Source organism: Garra rufa, chromosome 10 (assembly GCF_049309525.1).
Source record: "Garra rufa chromosome 10, GarRuf1.0, whole genome shotgun sequence".
Lineage (NCBI taxonomy): Eukaryota > Metazoa > Chordata > Actinopteri > Cypriniformes > Cyprinidae > Garra > Garra rufa.
This window is the reverse complement of record NC_133370.1, coordinates 10,002,630-10,022,914: the sequence shown is the minus strand read 5'-3', so window position 1 is coordinate 10,022,914 and position 20,285 is coordinate 10,002,630. Positions and strand designations below refer to the sequence as shown.

The 20,285-nt window shown below is 39.3% G+C and overlaps 3 pseudogenes; all 3 read left to right on the top strand.

Annotated features, from left to right (window-relative positions):
• The first annotated feature begins 4,150 nt into the window (after nucleotides 1-4,150).
• Nucleotides 4,151-8,696, top strand: LOC141344006 (E3 ubiquitin-protein ligase TRIM47-like; annotated as a pseudogene).
• Nucleotides 8,697-10,580: 1,884 nt separating this feature from the next.
• LOC141344004 (E3 ubiquitin/ISG15 ligase TRIM25-like) lies at nucleotides 10,581-18,690 on the top strand (annotated as a pseudogene).
• Nucleotides 18,691-19,232: 542 nt separating this feature from the next.
• The window catches only part of LOC141344456 (E3 ubiquitin/ISG15 ligase TRIM25-like), a 2,809-nt pseudogene continuing 1,756 nt past the window's right edge, over nucleotides 19,233-20,285 (top strand).

Genomic DNA, 20,285 nt, shown 5'->3' with positions numbered 1-20,285 from the left:
CCAATTGCTCCTTGGTTCTTTTACTCAACCTGAAGTTGACTTTCATATTCACAAATGTATGCAAAAAGAACAAATTGACATTAAAACGTTTACAGCAGAATATATTAGAACAGTATATTATGCATTTATCCCAATATATACAGATGGCTCAAAGAACCCAGAGACAAGGCATACCGGATCTGCATTCTATGTCCCAGAATTTAAAGTTGGAAGAAATGGGAGGTTAACAGATGGGACCTCAGTATACATTGCGGAAATGGTAGCAATTCAGATGGCACTGAGTTGGGTAAAAGAAGTAATGCCTTGGGTAGTGATCTGTATCTTTAGGGTAATCTTCAAACTTTTCAAACTGTTAGATATGGTGTCCTTATTGAAATAATGAATTTACATTATAGGTTAAGACATGAAGGAATAATAGTTCATTTTGTTTGGGTTCTGGCGCATTCGGTTATACCAGGAAATGAAAAATCTGATGTACTGGCTAAAGAATCACTTTACATGAATATCCCTTCTATTTCACTTACACTAAGCAAGATGGAGGGGGAAAGTATAATAAAAGAAGCTTGCAATAAGAAATGGCAAGAATTCTGGAATAACTGTAAAACAGAAAGGCATTTATATAATATTCAAAATAAAGTATATCAAAGCAAAATGACACTAAACTTAAACAGAGAGGATTGGGTAATTTTAACAAGACTTAGGATGGGACGTACAAAACGTAATTCATCACTTCATATTATAGGAAAACAAAGTACAGGTTTGTGTGAATCATGTCATGTAAAGGAAACAGTTGATCATATACAGTACTGACAGTTTGTCCAAGTTATGAACAGGAAAGGAATGAATTGCAAAGAGAATTACAGAACTTAGGATGCCATGAATTTTCTGTATGCAAATTATTAAACATTAAACAAGGATCCGGTAAAATAATAAAGAAAGTCATACAATTCATTAAGAATAGTGGACTCAGAAATAGAATATAGTCATCACAGTACTCCTAGTCTGAAATCACTTCACACTCCGGCACAGGTGGTGGCGGTATGCACCTAAAAGTTGGTATGCGACCCGCCAGTAAACCCACAGAAGAAGAAGAAAAAAGAGCTCAACGGCGTACCATTTTGAAGCGGAATGCAATGCATCCCTGGTAAAATCTTCAAAGCATAGCTTTTTATTGCTGTGGGTGTCATCTTAACATTATCCGAGCAGTGTACTCACGCAGTCTTTTTTCTAACCGCGCTTCCTGCAGGTACGCATGGATTTACGTACAAACAATATGAACAAGGTAACGTTACCAGGTTGATAGAGAAAGCGCTTTTAAGGATAAACAAATGATTTCACGCTTTTAAACGCTTGCTCCGCTTTCTGGAACAAATAACCAGAAAGTTCAAGTTAAGTGCTGTTTCATGTGTCTCTGTTTTTGTCTACAGTCGTGGCCAGTTTTGAGAATTACATAAATATTGGACATTGGAAAAGTTGCTGCTTAAGTTTTTATAATAGCAATTTGCATATACTCCAGAATGTTATGAAGAGTGATCAGATGAATTGCATAGTCTTTCTTTGCCATGAAAATTAACTTAATCCCAAATAAACTTTCCACTGCATTTAATTGCTGTTATTAAAGGACCTCCTGAGATCATTTCAGTATTCGTCTTGTTAACTCAGGTGAGAATGTTGATGAGGACAAGGCTGGACATCATTATATCAGGCTGATTGGGTTAGAATGGCAGACTTGACATGTTAAAAGGAGGGTGATGCTTGAAATCACTGTTCTTCCATTGTTAACCATGGTGACCTGCAAAGAAACGCGTGCAGCCATCATTGCGTTGCATAAAAATGGCTTCACAGGCAAGGATATTGCGGCTACTAAGATTGTACCTAAATCAACAATTTATAGGATCATCAAGAACTTCAAGGAAAGAGGTTCAATTCTTGTTAAGAAGGCCTCAGGGCGTCCAAGAAAGTCCAGTAAGCGCCAGGATTGTCTCCTAAAGAGGATTCAGCTGCAGGGTCGGAGTGCCACCAGTGCAGAGCTTGCTCAGGGATGGCAGCAGGCAGGTGTGAGCGCATCTGCACGCACAGTGAGGCGAAGACTTTTGGAAGACGGCCTGGTGTCAAGAAGGGCAGCAAAGAAGCCACTTCTCTCCAAAAAAAACATCAGTGATAGATTGATCTTCTGCAAAAAGTATGGCGAATGGACTGCTGAGGACTGGGGCAAAGTCATATTCTCCGACACAGCCTCTTTCCGATTGTTTAGGGTATCTGGAAGAAGGCTTGTCCAGATTAGAAAAGGTGAGGGCTACCATCAGTCCTGTGTCATGCCAACAGTAAAGCATCCTGAGATCATTCATGTGTGGGGATGCTTCTCATCCAAGGGAGTGGGCTCACTCACAATTTTGCCCCAAAACACAGCCATTAATAAAGAATGGTACCAAAACACCCTCCAACAGCAACTTCTTCCAACAATCCAACAACAGTTTGGTGAAGAACAATGCATTTTCCAGCACGATGGAGTACCGTGCCATAAGGCAAAAGTGATAACTAAGTGGCTCAGGGACCAAAACGTTGAAATTTTGGGTCTGTGGCCTGGAAACTCCCCAGATCTTAATCCCATTGAGAACTTGTGGACAATCCTCAAAAGGGGGGTGGACAAACAAAAACCCACTAATTCTGACAAACTCCAAGAAGTGATTATGAAAGAATGGGTTGCTATCAGTCAGGATTTGGCCCAGAAGTTGATTGAGAGCATGCCCAGTCGAATTGCAGAGGTCCTGAAAAAGAAGGGCCAACACTGCAAATACTGACTCTTTGCATAAATGTCATGTTATTGTTTGGGTTGCATCGATCCAATACTTTGGATCGGTATCGATGCCAATCCAAGCTTTTTGAATGGATCGGATATCAGTGATGCGTGACCGATCCAAATTCGATACCGTTACCAGAGTTTGATTAAATAAATGGCAACAAATAATAGTCTACTGTAAAAACTATAGTAATTCATACAAGAACACAATTATTTTAAAACATTGCCTTAAAAATAAAATACATTTAAAATACATTGCGCTGCTTACACAACCACAAGTGACGTGAGTGAGGGAACTTTTACATGCAAAGTCTACCTCAGCGCGATAAACATGTCCCTGATTTGGAAATATTTTACTCTTTATACAGCAGCTAGTAGCACTGCAAATTGTAATATTTGCAAAGCCAAAGTTTCAAGAGGTGGAAGTAGTGTTTCGAATTACAACACCACAAATTTAATCAAGCATCTTCAAAAGCATCACGCAAAACAACACAAGGACTTCGACAGCTTTTAATACTTTCTTTGTTAATACTTTGTAAATGAGATATTGTTTAATACAGCAGTTAAATAAGTTATTATTAAATGATTTGCATTGTCTGACTATAACACTATTGCCTGATTTTGCTCTATTTCATCGTCAAAAGTAGTCTCCAACAAGTCACAACTGAGCTGCTGCGTATCTCCATTTAAACACAGCGTTGTTTCGTTTATGAATGAATGTGCGTTTTTAAACTAATCTTGTAAAATGATTCAATTTCCCATTCAAACAGAGAGACACTTGCTTTATTCCTGAATGAACCATCCGTTCGAACGAATCAAATGAATGAAATGATTCAGTAATTAAATCAGTGTCTTGCCACCTTCTGCTGGCAGATCTGTTCAGTTATTTATCTGTAATATTTCGGTTTTCAAAATGTTATTTTGAAAACATTAATCTTAATATGAATTTATGAATTTGATTGCATTCATGCATGTATCTATTTCCCCCCCTTTTTATCCAACAGTGTGCAAGAACATTTGGTATTTCCTTCTTTACCTAAAACTAATAAATCTTAATGACAAAGTGAATTGTATACATTCTTTAGTTTTGAAGGTAAAATACCCCCACTGATATCCGATATTCAGAATTTTTGGTTTCGGATCAGATTGGTTTTCGAAAAAATGGTATCGCTGCATCCATTGTTATTGTCGATAAAAGCCTTTGAAACGTATGAAGTGCTTGTAATTATATTTCAGTACATCACAGAAACAACTGAAACAAAGATCTAAAAGCAGTTTAGCAGCAAACTTTGTGAAAACTAATATTTCTGTCATTCTCAAATTTTTGGCCATGACTGTACATGCATTGAAATGGCAGAATCCAGTATTTCATTGGCTCAAGATCAGTTCAGCTGTCCGATCTGTCTGGATCTACTAAAGGACCCAGTGACCATCCCCTGTGGACACAGTTACTGCATGAGCTGCATTACAGACTTCTGGGATCAAGATGGTCAGTAGAAAGTTTACAGCTGCCCTCAGTGCAGAGAGAACTTTACTCCAAGACCTGCTTTAAAAAAGAATGTGATGCTGGCTGAAATGGTGGAGAAGCTAAAGAAGACTAAAGTCCAAACAGCTCGTTCTGCTCTGAGTTACACTGGACCTGGAGATGTGGAGTGTGACGTCTGCACTGGGCGAAAATACAAAGCTGTTAGGTCCTGTCTGAATTGTCTAAACTCTTACTGTCAGTGTCACCTAGAACAACATGACAGTTTCTTTAAAGATAAGAAACACAATTTGGTTCATGCCACTCGGCCACTCAAGGAGATGATCTGCTCTCAACATGACAGACTGCTGGAGGTTTACTGTCACACAGAAAAGCGATGTATTTGTTGTGTACTATGAATGAGCACAAAAATCATCACACTATTTCAACTAAAGCAGAGAGGATGGAGAAAAAGGTAGGAAAGGCACGTATTGTTATTGCAAATGCTAGTTGCACACATTTATGATGCATGTTACTGTTATAGAAACAGCTTTGGGACACAGAAAGTTCCAGAAGAGAATCCAGGAGAGAGAGAAGGAGATTCAAGAGCTGAAAGTGGCTGTGAAAACTCATAAGGTGAGTTTCAACAAGAATAAGAATGTTTTAGGCTCTTTCTGGACTCTTTTCAGACTTGTCTTTGTGTCCCAACAGTGCTCTGCATTGGCAGCAGTGAAAAACAGGGAAAGAATTTTTACTGAACTGATCCGCTCAATTGAGAGAAGCCGCTCTGAGGTGATACAGATGATCAGAGATCGGGAACAGGCTGAAGTGAGGCGAGCTGAAGGACTCTTGAAGCAAACACATTTTACACACAGACGATCACATCCATTTCCTGCAGGTAATAGATTTTGTTATTTATTAGCCATTTATTTTATTATTTATTAAGTCTGTTCTGTTTTTGGCCCTTTGTAGAGTTTCCAGTCTCTCTCTGTTCCTCCTGCGCCTAGAGATGACATCAATGTCAGTTCTCTTCTCTCTTATGATGATGTTGATGAATCGGTCGCTATGCTAAGAGAGAAACTTGAGGACCTCTGCAAGGAAGCAACAGAAAATATATATGGTAAAGTTTAAGTTTGTAATTTGGTCATTTGTTTGAAATAATGTATCATACAGGCACTAGAAGAAATTGGTTACATTTTTTCTGTTTCTGAATAACACCATTGACATCTCTTGATTTTAGTAGTACCACACATGGAGGTTGTAACCACCTCAACTCAAGACCAGAGATGAGTTTTTGCAATGTAAGTTTTAATACGAAAAACTGAAATTACATTACCATGTGAGAATTTATAGGTTGTACTTACACATCACTTTGTGTACTCACACTGTACTGGTTGGTTTTTGTTGTTTTTGGTTTATTTTCTTACAGTGCCTTTTAAAAGTATTCATACCCCTTCATTTTTTTTTTCATGTTGCTGCCTTATGTTAAATTGCTTGAAATGCCCCCCCTCCCCTCACCAATCTACACTCAATGCAACATAATGACAAAGCAAAAGCAGAATTGTCACTACTTTGTAAATGCATTAAAAAATTAAAAACTGAAAGTACATTGCTTAAGTATTCGTACCAGTACTTAGCTGAAGCATCTTTACAGCCTCAAGTCTTTTTGGGTATAATGCGACAAGCTTTGCACATCAGAATTTGGCAGATATCTGCATTTCTTCTCTTCACCTCTCAAGCTATGACATCTTAGGTCTGGCAGACATTTTTTGGTTTCTCCGGAAATATTTTATTAGGTTCAAGCCAGGGCTCTGGCTGGGACACTCGAGGAGATTCACAGAGTTGTTTATAAACCACTCTTGCTGTGTGCTTGGGGTCATTGCCCTGTTGAAAAGTGAACCTACTGCCCAGTTTGAAGTTCTGAATGCTCAGGACTGGGTTTTTCATTAAAGCTATCTCTATTTTGCTGTGTTGAGCTTTCCTTTTACTCTGATGAGTGCTTCAGCTACCAGCACACTTTACTTTTGGGATAGTACTCTGTGGGTGATGAGCAGTGCCTGGTTTCCTTCAAACATGATGTAAGGAATTTTCTTTGTGTAAGTTTCTCCCTTCTGCACATATGAGCTCATGGAGCTCAACTACAGTGTCGCCACTCTAACCAAAGCCCTTTTCCATCGATTGCTCAGTTTGACCAGGAGGCCAGCTCTAGGAAGAGTCCTGGTTGTTCCAGACTTCTTCCATTAAGGGTAGCGAAGAATACATGCTTCTGTGAACCTTCAATGCAGCAGAATTTCTCTTTCCCAGAATTTCTTTTTCCCAGATGTGTGGCTTGACGCAATCCTGATTCTGGCACTTTTTTTGACCTCAGGGCTGGGTTTTGCTCTGATATGCACTTTCAGCTGTTAGACCTTATATTAAGATGTGCCTGCCTTTCCAAATCATACCTATTTAATTGAATTTGCCACAAAAAGTGTAGTAAAATCTGCAGGCAATATGAATGCAACTGTGCCAAATTTTAGCTGCCCCAGATAAGGGTATGAATACCTGTGCAATGGAATCATTTCAGGTTTTTATTTTTAATACATTTGCAAAGATGTTTAAAAACCTGGTTTTTCTCTGCCATTATGGTGTATGCAGTGCATATTGATGTGGAAAAAAGTCATTTAAAAAGGTATGCATATCTTTGCAAGGCAATGGATATGTTTAACAATAAGAATCGCGGGGAAGTGCTGACAAGAAGTTTATGTATGTGTGCAGCACAATGCGATCTCCGATATCTCTCTCTCTGTCTCTCTCAATCACTCTGTGTTTGCGTGCATCAATTAAAGCAGCGCATTAATATAGAACGGTGATTAAACTGACTTGGAACTACCTGTGCATTAAACGGTTTTACTGCACACCTGCCAGCCAATCAGAATCCAGTATCCAGACATTCCATGGAATAATAATCATTAACCTTGTTATAGTTGTTTGGTGCAAGTTAATGCAAAATGGATTCATCTGACACATAATTTTTGATAACAGTGACCTGGTAAAACTTTAACTATAACAAATCTTAATTAAGAGAGGTGATTTTTTTTTAATGTATTATTTGAATTGCTGTAAATTTATTTTCAGATTACTGTCAGCTCACCCTGGAGAACGTCTGTGGGCGCTGTTACTGGGAGGTGGAGTGGAGTGGGACGGCTGGTGTTGGAATATCAGTGTCATATAAGAGCGTTAGCAGGAAGGGCGGAGGTTTTGGGTGTGTATTTGGATTTAATGATCAGTCCTGGAGATTGTCCTGCTCTGACTCCAGGTACGCATTCAGAAAGCAGTTAAACTCCCTGTATTCCACAGTTTCTCTAGAATAGGATTGTATGTAGATCACAGAGCAGGAATTCTGTCCTTTTACAGCGTCTCTGGCACAGTGACCCTCATCCCCAGAATCCAGACCACATTTACTCAACCACTCTACCCAGGGTTTGGGATCAATTTTGGATCATCACTGAAACTGTCACCTGCAGAGATTCTGTGAGTAATAGTGTCATGTTTCAGGTTTAAGCTTCCTGGTAAAGCAGCTGCCTCTCTCTCTCATCTTTCCGGTGACAATCCTGAAAGTCCTAATGCCCCAGTATAGTGATGGGGACACTATACTGTAAAAAGCACCGTCCTTCGGATGAGACGTTAAACCGAGGTCCTGACTCTCTGTGGTCACAAAAAATCCCATGGCACTTCTCGTAAAGAGTAGGGGTGTAACCCCGGTGTCCTGGCCAAATTCCCTCCACTGGCCCTAGTCAATCATGGCCTCCTAATAATCCCCTTCCATTAAATTGGCTATATCACTCTCTCCTCTCCACCTGTAGCTGGTGTGTGGTGAGCGCACCGGCGCCGTTGTACTGTGGCTGCCGACGCATCATCCAAGTGGATGCTGCACACTGGTGGTGGTTGAGGAGAGATCCCCCATATGATTGTAAAGCGCTTTGGGTGTACGGAAATACACATGAAAGCGCTATACAAATGCATCATTCATTCATTCATTCATCTTACCAGACTAGAAAGTGGACTCATTAAATGCTTCACTACAGCATAAACTGTACAGGAAAGTCTGTTTGTGTCCAAAGATGATACAAGGGAAACCTGTTGTTTTTGTTTTTTTGTTTTTGTTTTTTCTTGGCAAAGGATTTTTCTGAAGAGCTGATAGTTTAACTGTTCAGGACAAACAAGGGACTTATGAACACTATCACTAAAAAAAAAAAAAAAAAAAAAATCTGTGGATCATTTTTGATTGGGGTCATTTTTATTATTTTAACTATTTTCTCTTGTGGACTATATGTAAACGTCTTTTATCTAAAATATCTTATTCATGTCAGTATTAAATAAATGCATGTTATTGTTTATTGTAAGATCCCTCTCATTTTGGTAAAATAAAGATTTTGGCAGATTCTACATGTACACTTTTGACCTCAACTGTTTATGGTGTGTGTGATCGCCCTCTAATGGTTGTTTTTGTTTTTACATTTACTCAAACGAGGCTAGTTTCAGTTTCATTTTACGTAGAACCAGGAAACTTTTCGGTTCTGGCAAAAAAAAAAAAACTGAGCAAAGAAGCAATTACTGGATTTTTTTAGGTGAGTCGCGTCTTCAAAACACATGTTTTATCTGGCTACACCTCACTTCACAAGTGCTGTTGAGCTATAGGGTAGAGTGGGGGAAAACGCCCCCCTGGGGTAAAACGCCCGCCCTACCTTTTTTTCCCAAAATAACCACTAGAGAAAATCAAGATACCCTTTCATTGTTGCAATGCACTACGTTGACAACGGGGATAAACAAATCTCCTTGAAAAAGCTGACACCAGCGACGTGTTTGAAGAGAAGAGGATTTCATGGAAAATGCTATAATTTTCAGATTAGTAAACAAGTGTTTAAGAGAATATTGTTCTGTAGGATACCACAGTGATGTATGATAGATGAATAGTGAAGTCTGTAGTTTGAGAGGATAGGTTATTTATAAGGAATATAATTGTATTTTAAAAATTAAAAAAAAAAAAAGACATTGGCTTGTGGGGTAAAACGCCCCCTACGTTGAGGGGTAAAACGCCCCCTTTGTACAAAAATATGTTCAGTCAAAATACTAATTAATTATGAAGGCTGAGCAATTTTAATATTTGGTGAATAACTTCTGCCATAGTCACTCAAAACCGGGATGGCAGTTCTAGTCACATTTATGTTTTGTTTCACTGTAATGTCACATTTTCCTTAAGGGGGGCGTTTTCCCCCACTCTACCCTATCTCTTTCTTTTTTGACCCTGGGTATTCATCGTTTTAAACACTGCTTTTAACCCTGGGTAAAGAAACGTTTCACATCTGTAAGTTAAAAGCGGTGATAAGTTGGTTCGGTGTTAAAAAGAGCGGTGTATGCTTGTTGCTGCTGGACTCTTGGCAACAGACAGCCAATCAGAAATTGAGCAGCCAGAGCCGTTGCGTGTTATGCAATGTTACTGCAGCAAACGAAGGATCCGGTAAAATAATAAAGAAAGTTATACAATTCATTAAGAATAGTGGACTCAAAAATAGAATATAGTCATCACAGTACTCCTAGTCTGAAATCACTTCACACTCCGGCACAGGTGGTGGCGGTATGCACCTAAAAGTTGGTATGCGACCCGCCAGTAAACCCACAGAAGAAGAAGAAAAAAAGAGCTCAACGGCGTACCATTTTGAAGCGGAATGCAATGCATCCCTGGTAAAATCTACAAAGCATAGCTTTTTATTGCTGTGGGTGTCATCTTAACATTACCCGAGCAGTGTACTCACGCAGTCTTTTTTCTAACCGCGCTTTCTGCAGGTACGCATGGATTTACGTACAAAAAAATATGAACAAGGTAACGTTACCAGGTTGATAGATAAAGCGCTTTTAAGGATAAACAAATGATTTCACGCTTTTAAACGCTTGCTCCGCTTTCTGGAACAAATAACCAGAAAGTTCAAGTTAAGTGCTGTTTCATGTGTCTCTGTTTTTGTCTATAGTCGTGGCCAGTTTTGAGAATTACATAAATATTGGACATTTGAAAAGTTGCTGCTTAAGTTTTTATAATAGCAATTTGCATATACTCCAGAATGTTATGAAGAGTGATCAGATGAATTGCATAGTCTTTCTTTGCCATGAAAATTAACTTAATCCCAAAAAAAATTTCCACTGCATTTAATTGCTGTTATTAAAGGACCTCCTGAGATCATTTCAGTAATCGTCTTGTTAACTCAGTTGAGAATGTTGATGAGCACAAGGCTGGAGATCATTATAACAGGCTGATTGGGTTAGAATGGCAGACTTGACATGTTAAAAGGAGGGTGATGCTTGAAATCATTGTTCTTCCATTGTTAACCATGGTGACCTGCAAAGAAACACGTACAGCCATCATTGGGTTGCTTAAAAATGGCTTCACAGGCAAGGATATTGCAGCTACTAAGATTGCACCTAAATCAACAATTTATAGGATCATCAAGAACTTCAAGGAAAGAGGTTCAATTCTTGTTAAGAAGGCCTCAGGGCGTCCAAGAAAGTCCAGCAAGCGCCAGGATCGTCTCCTAAAGAGGATTCAGCTGCAGGGTCGGAGTGCCACCAGTGCAGAGCTTGCTCAGGGATGGCAGCAGGCAGGTGTGAGCGCATCGGCACGCACAGTGAGGCGAAGACTTTTGGAAGACGGCCTGGTGTCAAGAAGGGCAGCAAAGAAGCCACTTCTCTCCAAAGAAAACATCAGGGACAGATTGATCTTCTGCAAAAAGTATGGCGAATGGACTGCTGAAGACTGGGGCAAAGTCATATTCTCCGACACAGCCTCTTTCCGATTGTTTGGGGCATCTGGAAAAAGGCTTGTCCGGAGAAGAAAAGGTGAGGGCTACCATCAGTCCTGTGTCATGCCAACAGTAAAGCATCCTGAGACCATTCATGTGTGGGGATGCTTCTCATCCAAGGGAGTGGGCTCACTCACAATTTTGCCCCAAAACACAGCCATGAATAAAGAATGGTACCAAAACACCCTCCAACAGCAACTTCTTCCAACAATCCAACAACAGTTTGGTGAAGAACAATGCATTTTCCAGCACGATGGAGCACCGTGCCATAAGGCAAAAGTGATAACTAAGTGGCTCGGGGACCAAAACGTTGAAATTTTGGGTCTGTGGCCTGGAAACTCCCCAGATCTTAATCCCATTGAGAATTTGTGGACAATCCTCAAGAGGGGGGTGGACAAACAAAAACCCACTAATTCTGACAAACTCCAAGAAGTGATTATGAAAGAATGGGTTGCTATCAGTCAGGATTTGGCCCAGAAGTTGATTGAGAGCATGCCCAGTCGAATTGCAGAGGTCCTGAAAAAAAAGGGCCAACACTGCAAATACTGACTCTTTGCATAAATGTCATGTTATTGTTTGGGTTGCATCGATCCAATACTTTGGATCGGTATCGATGCCAATCCAAGCTTTTTGAATGGATCAGATATCAGTGATGCGTGACCGATCCAAATTCGATACCGTTACCAGAGTTTGATTGAATAAATAGCAAGAAATAATAGTCAACTGTAAAAACTATAATAATTCATACAAGAACACAATTATTTTAAAACATTGCCTTAAAAATAAAATACATTTAAAATACATTGCGCTGCTTACACAACCACAAGTGACGTGAGTGTGACAGGAGAGTTCAGAGGGAACTTTTACATGCAAAGTCTACCTCAGCGCGGTAAACATGTCCCTGATTTGGAAATATTTTACTCTTGATACAGCAGCTAGTAGCACTGCAAATTGTAATATTTGCAAAGCCAAAGTTTCAAGAGGTGGAAGTAGTGTTTCGAATTACAACACCACAAATTTAATCAAGCATCTTCAAAAGCATCACGCAAAACAACACAAGGACTTCGACAGCTTTTAATACTTTCTTTGTTGATACTTTGTAAATGAGATATTGTTTAATACAGCAGTTAAATAAGTTATTATTAAATGATTTGCATTGTCTGACTATAACACTATTGCCTGATTTTGCTGTATTTCATCGTCAAAAGTAGTCTCCAAGTCACAACTGAGCTGCTGCGTATCTCCATTTAAACACAGCGGTGTTTCGTTTATGAATGAATGTGCGTTTTTAAACTAATCTTGTAAAATGATTCAATTTCCCATTCAAACAGAGAGTCACTTGCTTTATTCCTGAATGAACCATCCGTTCGAACGAATCAAATGAATGAAATGATTCAGTAATTAAATCAGTGTCTTGCCGCCTTCTGCTGGCAGATCTGTTCAGTTATTTATCTGTAATATTTCGGTTTTCAAAATAATATTTGTTTTCAAAACATTAATCTTAATATGAATTTATGTATTTGATTGCATTCATGCATGTATCTCTTTTTTCCCCCCTTTTTATCCAACAATGTGCAAGAACATTTGGTATTTCCTTCTTTACCTAAAACTAATAAATCTTAAAGACAAAGTGAATTGTATACATTCTTTAGTTTTAAAGGTAAAATACCCCACTGATATCGACCTGGTATCGGTATCGACGGATACTCAGAATTTTTGGTATCGGATCGGTTTTGAAAAAATTGTATCGTTGCATCCCTAGTTATTGTCGATAAAAGCCTTTGAAACGTATGAAGTGCTTGTAATTATATTTCAGTACATCACAGAAACAACTGAAACAAAGATCTAAAAGCAGTTTAGCAGCAAACTTTGTGAAAACTAATATTTCTGTCATTCTCAAATTTTTGGCCATGACTGTACATGCATTGAAATGGCAGAATCCAGTATTTCATTGGCTCAAGATCAGTTCAGCTGTCCGATCTGTCTGGATCTACTAAAGGACCCAGTGACCATCCCCTGTGGACACAGTTACTGCATGAGCTGCATTACAGACTTCTGGGATCAAGATGGTCAGTAGAAAGTTTACAGCTGCCCTCAGTGCAGAGAGAACTTTACTCCAAGACCTGCTTTAAAAAAGAATGTGATGCTGGCTGAAATGGTGGAGAAGCTAAAGAAGACTAAAGTCCAAACAGCTCGTTCTGCTCTGAGTTACACTGGACCTGGAGATGTGGAGTGTGACGTCTGCACTGGGCGAAAATACAAAGCTGTTAGGTCCTGTCTGAATTGTCTAAACTCTTACTGTCAGTGTCACCTAGAACAGCATGACAGTTTCTTTAAAGATAAGAAACACAATTTGGTTCATGCCACTGGGCGACTCGAGGAGATGATCTGCTCTCAACATGACAGACTGCTGGAGGTTTACTGTCACACAGACCAGCGATGTATTTGTTGTGTACTATGAATGAGCACAAAAATCATCACACTATTTCAACTAAAGCAGAGAGGATGGAGAAACAGGTAGGAAAGGCACGTATTGTTATTGCAAATGCTAGTTGCACACATTTATGATGCATGTTACTGTTATAGAAACAGCTTTGGGACACAGAAAGTTCCAGAAGAGAATCCAGGAGAGAGAGAAGGAGATTCAAGAGCTGAAAGTGGCTGTGAAAACTCATAAGGTGAGTTTCAATAGGAATAAGAATGTTTTAGGCTCTTTCTGGACTCTTTTCAGACTTGTCTTTGTGTCCCAACAGCGCTCTGCATTGGCAGCAGTGAAAAACAGGGAAAGAATCTTTACTGAACTGATCCGCTCAATTGAGAGAAGCTGCTCTGAGGTGATACAGATGATCAGAGATCGGGAACAGGCTGAAGTGAGGCGAGCTGAAGGACTCTTGAAGCAAACACATTTTACACACAGACGATCTCATCCATTTCCTGCAGGTAATAGATTTTGTTATTTATTAGCCATTTATTTATTATTTATTAAGTCTGTTCTGTTTTTGGCCCTTTGTAGAGTTTCCAGTCTCTCTCTGTTCCTCCTGCGCCTAGAGATGACATCAATTTCAGTTCTCTTCTCTCTTATGATGATGTTGAAGAATTGGTCGCTATGCTAAAAGAGAAACTTGAGGACCTCTGCAAGGAAGCAACAGAAAATATATATGGTAAAGTTTAAGTTTGTAATTTAATCATTTGTTTGAAATACTGTATCATATAGGCACTAGAAGAAATTGATTACATTATTTCTGTCAATGTGAATAACACCATTTATATCTCTTGATTTTAGTAGTACCACACATGGAGGTTGTAACCACCTCTGAACTCAAGACCAGAGATGAGTTTTTGCAATGTAAGTTTTAATACGAAAAACTGAAATGACATTACCATGTGAGAATTTATAGGTTGCACTTACACATCACTTTGTGTACTCACACTGTACTGGTTGGTTTTTGTTGTTTTTGGTTTATTTTCTTATACAGTGTCTTGTAAAAGTATTCATACCCCTTCATTTTTTTTTTCATGTTGCTGCCTTATGTTAAATTGCTTGAAATGCCCCCCCACCAATATACACTCAATGCAACATAATGACAAAGCAAAAACAGAATTGTCACTACTTTGTAAATGCATTAAAAAATTTAAAACTGAAAGTACATTGCTTGAATATTCGTACCAGTACTTAGCTGAAGCATCTTTACAGCCTCAAGTCTTTTTGGGTATGATGCGACAAGCTTTGCACATCAGAATTTGGCAGATATCTGCATTTCTTCTCTTCACCTCTCAAGCTATGACATCTTAGGTCTGGCAGATATTTTTGGTTTCTCTGGAAATATTTTATTAGGTTCAAGCCAGGGCTCTGGCTGGGCCACTCGAGAAGATTCACAGAGTTGTTTATAAACCACTCTTGCTGTGTGCTTGGGGTCATTGCCCTGTTGGAAGGTGAACATTCTGCCCAGTCTGAAGTTCTGAATGCTCAGGACTGGGTTTTCATTAAAGCTATCTCTATTTTGCTGTGTTGAGCTTTCCTTTTACTCTGATGAGTGCTTCAGCTACCAGCACACTTTACTTTTGGGATAGTACTCTGTGGGTGATGAGCAGTGCATGGTTTCCTTCAAACATGATGTTTTGAATTTTCTTTGTGTAAGTTTCTCCCTTCTGCACATATGAGCTCATGGAGCTCAACTACAGTGTCGCCACTCTAACCAAAGCCCTTTTCCATCAATTGCTCAGTTTGACCAGGAGGCCAGCTTTTGGAAGATTCCTGGTTGTTTCAGACTTATTCCATTAAGGGTAACGGAGAATACATGCTTCTGAGAACCTCCAATGCAGCAAAAAAAAATTCCCCAGAATTTCTCTTTCCCAGATGTGTTGCTTGACGCAATCCTGTTTCTGGCACTTTTTTTTTTTTTTACCTCAGGGCTTGGTTTTTGCTCTGATAAGCATTTTCAGCTGTTACACTTTATATTAGGATGTGCCTGCCTTTCCAAATCATACCTATTTAATTTAATTTGCCACACAAAGTGTAGTAACATCTGCAGGCAATATGAATGCACCTGAGCCAAATTTTTAGCTGCCCCAGATAAGGGTATGAATACTTGTGCAATGGAACCATTGAAGGTTTTTATTTTTAATAAATTTGCAAAGTTGTTAAAAACCTGTTTTTTTGCTTTGCCATTATGGTGTATGCAGTGTATATTTATGTGGGGGGAAAAAAGTCATTTAAAAAGGTATGCAATATCTTCGCAAGGCATTGTATATCTGCTTAGGTTTGTTTATAATTGTGGGTTGTCTCTACATGTTCACTTTTGCATATGCCTTAGTTTCGTGGTTCTTGGTTGTTTCAATAATCATTAACCTTGTTATGGTTGTTTGGTGCAAGTTATTGCAAAATGGATTCATCTAACACAGTGGTTCTCAAAGTGGGGGACGCACGAGTATTGCAAGGGGGGGGTGCGGGCCATCAGCAGAAAAAAATATATAAAAATGTAAACAGCCAAAGGACGTTAACTTAGAATGGGAGATGGATCAGTGTGTGAAAGAGAAGAGCAAACCATAGATGAATTCGCACAGACCCATTCAGGTACTGGTCATTCAAAAGCTCAATGCATAAAATATGACGAGGTATAATTGCTCTCGGCTTCAAAGTTAAAATGATTTGCAACTGTTGCTTTGTCGCATCCAGCAGAGATGTTACTGACACTGCGCTCCGCTGGACTGCAGCATTCTGGCGCCTCAGTATACTGTACAATGCAGCATACATTCACAAATGATAACTCAGCGGCAGAGTTCAGCTCATGCAGGGGTGTAATTTCCACTTGGGGCTTTTCAAAATCCTGTTTGTGTCCTCCCACTTTCAAATGGTGTTGTAAAAGTAATGTCTTGTATTGTAGAATGCACGCTCAGCGCTGCTGATTCCCGCGATCGTTAAAATGAAACCAAAAGTAAAACGCGCACATGCTTTCAAAAGCACTTTTAATACCCCACGTTTAGAGATCGACTCCCCAATGCGCGCAAATTAGGCTACATAAAATATCTAGGCTGTTATTAGTATGTGGGCTAAGTTGTTTAGTTGTCTATAGCGTATCATGATGGGAAAATTCGGTCTCTATTCGCACTTTGAATACTGAAAGAGTAGCCTACTTTGATCATGCCTGCATTTGTTGTTTACACGACTAAGAAAGAACTGTGTTGTTTATTTGTTATTTAAACTGTAGATTCCTTAAAGGAACACTCCACTTTTTTTGGAAATAGGCTCATTCTCCAACTCCCCCCAAGTTAATAAATTGATTTTTACCGTTTTGAAATCCATTCAGCCATTCTCCTGTTCTGGCGATATCAAAAATGGCGTTCAAAAATGACCAACGAGTTTCGATATTTGTTGTATTTAAAACTTGACTCTTCTGTAGTTATATCGTGTACTAAGACCAGTGGAAATGCAAAGCTGCGAGTTTCTAGGCTGATAAGATTAGGAACTACACTTCCATTCCGGCGTAATAGTCAAGGAAGTTTGCTGCCGTAATATGGCCGAAGCAGGCGGAGTATTATCAGAAATGAGTTCCCAGCTAGTTTAGCATTTGCACATGTGCTGCGTGGTATTACTGCTCCTGCTTCAGCCTTATTACGGCGGCAAACTTCCTTGACTATTACGCCGGAATGGGAATGTAGTTCCTAATCTTATCAGCCTAGAAAATTGAAGCTTTGCATTTCCACCGGTCTTAGTACACAATATCGGCACATTACTAAAAATAAATTGGGTGCTCCTATATTTTTTTGGTGCTCCTAACTTTTTGAAGTTGGGAACACCAGTGCTACCAAGTATAAAAGTTAGAATTAGAATTATAATAACAGTTATTCTCCCTGTGCTATTTTTTTTAACTAAGAAAGCGTTAATTTTTCATTATGTTTAGTAAAATCATTTATTAGTCTTAGGTGGGATAGGTATTTTCGGGAGGGGGGGGCCCCCAGATTTTTTTAAAGGTTTAAAGGGGGCCGCTACCAAAAAAGTTTGAGAACCACTGATCTAACACATAATTGTTGATAACAGTGACATGGTAAAACTTGAACTATAACAAATCTTAATTAAATAAGAAAGGTGATTATTTTAATGTCGTATTTAAATTGCTGTAAATTTATTTTCAGATTACTGTCAGCTCACCCTGGACCCGAACACCGCACTTAAATACCTCCGTCTGTCGGAAGGCAACAGAGTGGCTACTTTTATTGGGACTGAGCAGAAGTATGCTGTTCATCCGGACCGATTTCATGGTTTTGCTCAGGTGTTGTGTAAAGAGAACGTCTGTGGGCGCTGTTACTGGGAGGTGGAGTGGAGTGGGACGGCTGGTGTTGGAATATCAGTGTCATATAAGAGCATTAGCAGGAAGGGCGGAGGTTTTGGGTGTGTATTTGGATTTAATGATCAGTCCTGGAGATTGTCCTGCTCTGACTCCAGGTACGCATTCAGGCACAATCAAAAAGCAGTTAAACTCCTTGCATTCCACAGTTCCTCTAGAATAGGAGTGTATGTGGATCACAGTGCAGGAATTCTGTCCTTTTACAGCGTCTCTGGCACAATGACCCTCATCCACAGAATCCAGACCAGATTTACTCAACCGTTCTACCCAGGGTTTGGGATCATCACTGAAACTGTCACCTGCAGAGATTCTGTGAGTAATAGTGTCATGTTTCAGGTTTAAGCTTCCTGGTAAAGCAGCTGCCTCTCTCTCATCTTTCTGGTGACAATCCTGAAAGTACATCTTACCAGACTAGAAAGTGGACTCATTAAATGCTTCACTACAGCATAAACTGTACAGGAAAGTCTGTTTGTGTCCAAAGATGATACAAGGGAAACCTGTTGTTTGTTTTGGTTTTTTGTTTTTGGGATTTTTCTGAAGAGCTGATAGTTTAACTGTTCAGGACAAACAAGGGACTTATAAACAACTATCACTACAAAAAAAAAAAAAAAAAAAAAAACAATCTGTGGATCATTTTTGATTGGGGTCATTTTTATAAATTCAACTATTTTCTCTTGTGAGCTATATGTAAACGTCTTTTATCTAAAATATCTTATTCATGTCAGTATTAAATAAAAATAATAACATGCATTTTGTAAGATCCCTCTTATTTTGGTAAAATAAACATTTTGCAGGTTCTACGTGTAAACTTTTGACCTCAAATGTTTGTGCTGTGTGTGATTGCCCTCTAATGGTTGTTTTTGTTTTTACATTTACTCAAGCGAGGCTAGTTTCAGTTTCATTTTACGCAGAACCAGGAAACTTTTCGGTTCTGGTAAAAACACTGAGCAAAGAAGCTATCACTGGATTTTTCACGTTTTAGGCTACACATAACTTCACAAGTGCTGTTGAGCTATATCTCTCTCTTTCTTAACCCTGGGTTATCATCGTTTTAAACACTGCTTTTAACCCTGGGTAAAGAAATGTTTCCCACCTGTAAGTTAAAAGCGGTATTAAGTTTGTTCAGTGTGAAAAGGAGCGGTGTTTGCTTGTTGCTGTTGGACTCTTGGCAACAGGCAGCCAATCAGAAATTGAGCAGCCAGAGCCGTTGCGAATCTGGGGTTTAGGATTACCCAGGATTAGGATTACCTAAACCTAACTATTTTTTTTTCTGTTGTTCTGCATGAAGTAAAATGGCAGAAGCCAGTATTTCTGTGGCTCATGATCAGTTCAGCTGTTCAGTCTGTCTGGATCTACTGAAGGATCCAGTGACCATCCCCTGTGGACACAGTTACTGTGTGAACTGCATTACAGAATACTGGAATCAGGATGACCTAAACAGAGTTTACAGCTGCCCTCAGTGCAGACAGGCCTTCAATCCAAGACCTGCTTTAAACAAGAATGTGATGCTGGCTGAAATGGTGGAGAAACTGAAGACAGCAAAAGTACAACCCGCTTTTCCTGCTCCCACTTATGCTGGACCTGGAGATGTGGAGTGTGATATCTGCACTGGGAGAAAATGTAAAGCTGTCAGGTCCTGTCTGTTGTGTTTAAACTCCTACTGTCAAAATCACCTTGAACAACATGACAGTTTCTTTAAAGATAAGAAACACAAATTGGTTAAAGCCACTGGACGACTCAAGGAGATGATCTGCTCTCAACATGACAGACTGCTGGAGGTTTACTGTTGTACTGACCAAAAGTGTATATGTTTTTTGTGTACGATGGATGAACATAAAAATCATCACACTGTTTCGACAGAAGCAGAGAGGACTGAGAAACAGGTATAAAAACTAATGTTAGTTTAATGCAGGTTAATGTCACTGGATCTACATGTTATCTGTTACTGTTAATAGAAAAAGTTAAAGGACATACAAAGAAAGTGTCAGCAGACAATCCAGGAGAAAGAGAATTGGCTTCAGATGCTGAAAGAAGCTGTGGAGACTCATAAGGTAAGTTATAAACAGGAGAAAAATAAATGCTGAATAGTTAGAAACTAACAAACTAAAGTAATTGATTCTTTGTGTGTCATAACAGCGCTCTGCACAGGCAGCAGTGGAGGACAGTGAGAGGATCTTTACTGAACTGATCCGCTCCATTGAGAGAAGCCGCTCTGAGGTGATAAAGATGATCAGAGATCGAGAAAAAGCTGAAGTGAGGCGAGCTGAAGGACTCTTGGAGCAACTGAAGCAGGAGATTGATGATCTGGGCAGGAGAGATGCTAAGCTGGTGCAGTTTTTACACAC